Below are 3,285 nucleotides of genomic sequence, written 5' to 3'. Positions count from 1 at the left end.
AGGAGGATTCCCTCACTTCGTAACTCGCCTGTGTCCCTGCAAGTGGAGAGATAACGTGCAAAAGGTGGGATATTTTTGCGTGAAATGTGGAATATTTTTGTGCAAAATGTAGAATATTTTTGTGCAAAATGTGGAATATTTTTGCGTAACATGTGGAATACCTTTGTGTAAAATGTGGAATATTTTTGTGCGAAATGTGGAATATTTTTGTGTGAAATGTGGAATATTTTTGTGTGAAATGTGGAATATCTTTGTGCAAAATGTGGAATATTTTTGTGTGAAATGTGGAATATTTTGTGTGAAATGTGGAATATTTTTGTGCGAAATGTGGAATATTTTTGTGCGAAATGTGGAATAATTTTGTGTGAAATGTGGAATATTTTTGTGCAAAATGTGGAATATTTTTGCGTAACATGTGGAATATCTTTGTGTAAAATGTGGAATATTTTTGTGCGAAATGTGGAATATTTTTGTGCGAAATGTGGAATATTTTTGTGTGAAATGTGGAATATTTTTGTGCAAAATGTGGAATATTTTTGTGCGAAATGTGGAATAATTTTGTGCAAAATGTGGAATATTTTTGTGTGAAATGTGGAATATTTTTGTGTGAAATGTGGAATATTTTTAGCTATCCCTTAGCAAAAGCCGTGAATTCCCAGTTAATTGAGCTTGAGCGTCGGGCAGAGTCGTTCATGGGGAAAATATTGATTTTCTCTGTTCTTTTTTAATGTTGGCACTGAAAGCATGAACTCTGAAGTTCAGATTTATTTGTGGTGCTTCAGGTGTTAAAAAAAACCAAAAACACTTAAATAAACTTTTTTTGTATCTCAGCTATAATTTGTCAGTGACTCCTGCTGGAGAGCTTGCCTGACGAGGAATAAATAAATAAAAAAATGGATTTTTATTGTAAATAATCTTAATTAAACCTGGTTGTGGTGCCCATTAATGCTTTATATCAATTATCACGTGAGGCTGGTGAGGGCCTGGCTCAGGTTGCCCAGAGAAGATGAGAAACTGGAGCAGCAGAGCCCATTTTATTTCAAATTAATTGGAAATTTGGGCATGTTTTTGGAATGAATTGAGGCACAGCCATGTGTAAATCACAAGATGTTGTATGAAATATTTTGGAGTTTTGGATTTTTTCCCACCCTTGCCTTGCACAGCTGCACTGCTGCTTTTACAGAAGTGAAATCATAACCCCAGGATCAATAAACCCATTTTTCTGCTGCCAAAATTCAGCAGAAATTCAAAATCTCTCCGCCCTTGCCTCAGGTTACCCAAAAAATGATTTATCCCATTTTTCTGTCATTCATCCCAATATTCCCTTTGCCAGCTCCCCCAGCCCAGCGCTGCCCTGAAAATTCCCAAATTTTGGGATCCTTTGAATCCTTATTTTCCTCACAACATTCCGGCTTTTGCTGTTTTCACCTCCTGGCTTTTCATCTTGCTGGATGCTCCACGAGTGATTTCCATTTAAATGAAAATTATTAAATGAATTTATTTTTGGGACAACACCGGGTTTTCACGGGTGAATAAAACCTAATTCTGCCTGACCAAAGCGTGGCTATAAATAAGAGCTGCTGCCACTGCATTAAGAAGCAGAAATGAGAATTAAGTGGGCAGAAAATGCTATTTTTGGAAAGATTTCTTCTCTGGAGGGTCACGGATGTTTTTATTTATCTGCTTGTTCTTTAACTTGTAAAACGTTCAGCCAGGGGTTGTATTTCATTAAATGCTCTGGCTGGAGTTGGCCAAGTTTGGAATAACTTAATTGCTGAAAATGCACATTTTTCCACAGGAAATCTCTCAGTGGATAAACTCGGCACTTTTTAATTTTTCCTTTCCAAGCTGGGAATTTATTTATTTTTATTTCTTTTTATTTCTTTTTATTTCTTTTTATTTCTTTTTATTTCTTTTTATTTTTGTGGCTGTTGTGATCTTCTCAGCTTTTCTCTCACAGGTGTTGCATTTTTTCCAAGATGAAAAGGAGTTGTGCAAAGTTCTTCTTGATGTTTCCCTCTGCCAACTTTCTTTGGCATTTAATTTGATTTTAATGCTGTTTTCTGCTCAATTTCTCAGTTCTCCCAAGTGTCCTTCCCCTTTTCCTTTCTCCCCCTGACACTGTAACATGTTCCAATCAATATTTTTGGAGATCAAAGCTTTATTTTCCACCTTTTTTTTCCCCTATCTTGAAAAATGAGGATTTCAATTAATGTGGAGGCAGCTGGAAAGGGGGGAAAAAATGAGTCAAGGGCACTCAGGAGTTCAATTTGAGTTTTTCCCACTTAATTTCTTGTTAATGTGCCTCAATTTCATTGTCTGGTTTAACTTTCCTGGAAATCTTTGGGAATTCCAAGCAGGCCAAAGAAAGGAGCAGGGGAAAAGGGGATTTAGAAAAAAAAAAGGGGGTTTTGGGAAAAGGGGATTTAGAAAAAGGGTTTAGGAAAAAGGGGATTTAGAAAAACAGGGGGCTTAGGAAAAAGGGGATTTAAAAAAAAAAGGGGGTTTAGGGGAAAAAGGAGGCTTAGGAAAAAAAGGAGGTTTTGGAAAAAGGGGGTTTATTTAGGAAAAAAGGGGGTTTTGGAAAAAGGGGGTTTAAAAAAATGGGGTTTAGAAAATAAAGGGGGTTTAGGAGAAAGGGGATTTAGGAAAAAGGGGATTCAGAAAAAAAGAGGGGTTTTGTAAAAATGGAATTTAGAAAAAAAGGGGGTTTAGGAAAAAGAGGATTTAGAAAAACAGGGGGTTTAGGAAAAAAGGGGGTTTAGGAAAAAGGGGGTTTAAAAAAAAGGAGGTTTAGGGGAAAAAGGGGGTTTAGAAAAAAAAAGGGGGTTTTAGAAAAAGGGGGATTTAGAAAAAAGGGGGTTTTGGAAAAAGGGGGTTTAGGAAAAAAGGGGGTTTAGTAAAATGGGGGTTTAGAAAAAAGGAGATTTAGAAAAAGGGGATTTGGGAAAAAAAGGGATCAAAGGGGTCAAAAATATCAGGAACTTTCTCAGCCCCTGCCTGGATTTGTGCCAGGACCCTTCTGGGGCCACGTGGATGAGGAACATCAGGTTTTTGGATGGAAAACCTTCAAAATTAATTTCTCATCGTTGTGGTTTTGCCAATATTGGGAATTCTTTCAGCTATATCCAGGTATTTGGAGATATTTTACAGATATTCACGGGTCAGTCTATTCACCCTAAAAGTGGATATTTAAAAAATAGCATCAAAAATAGACCTGACCAAGGCTCAAGGTGCTGTTCTGGTGAGTCAGAAGGTTTTTGTTGTTTCTGTCAGATTCGTGAA

The sequence above is a fragment of the Lonchura striata genome, chromosome 10 (assembly GCF_046129695.1).
Source record: "Lonchura striata isolate bLonStr1 chromosome 10, bLonStr1.mat, whole genome shotgun sequence".
Classification (NCBI taxonomy): Eukaryota; Metazoa; Chordata; class Aves; order Passeriformes; family Estrildidae; genus Lonchura; species Lonchura striata.
This window is presented reverse-complemented; position numbering follows the sequence as displayed.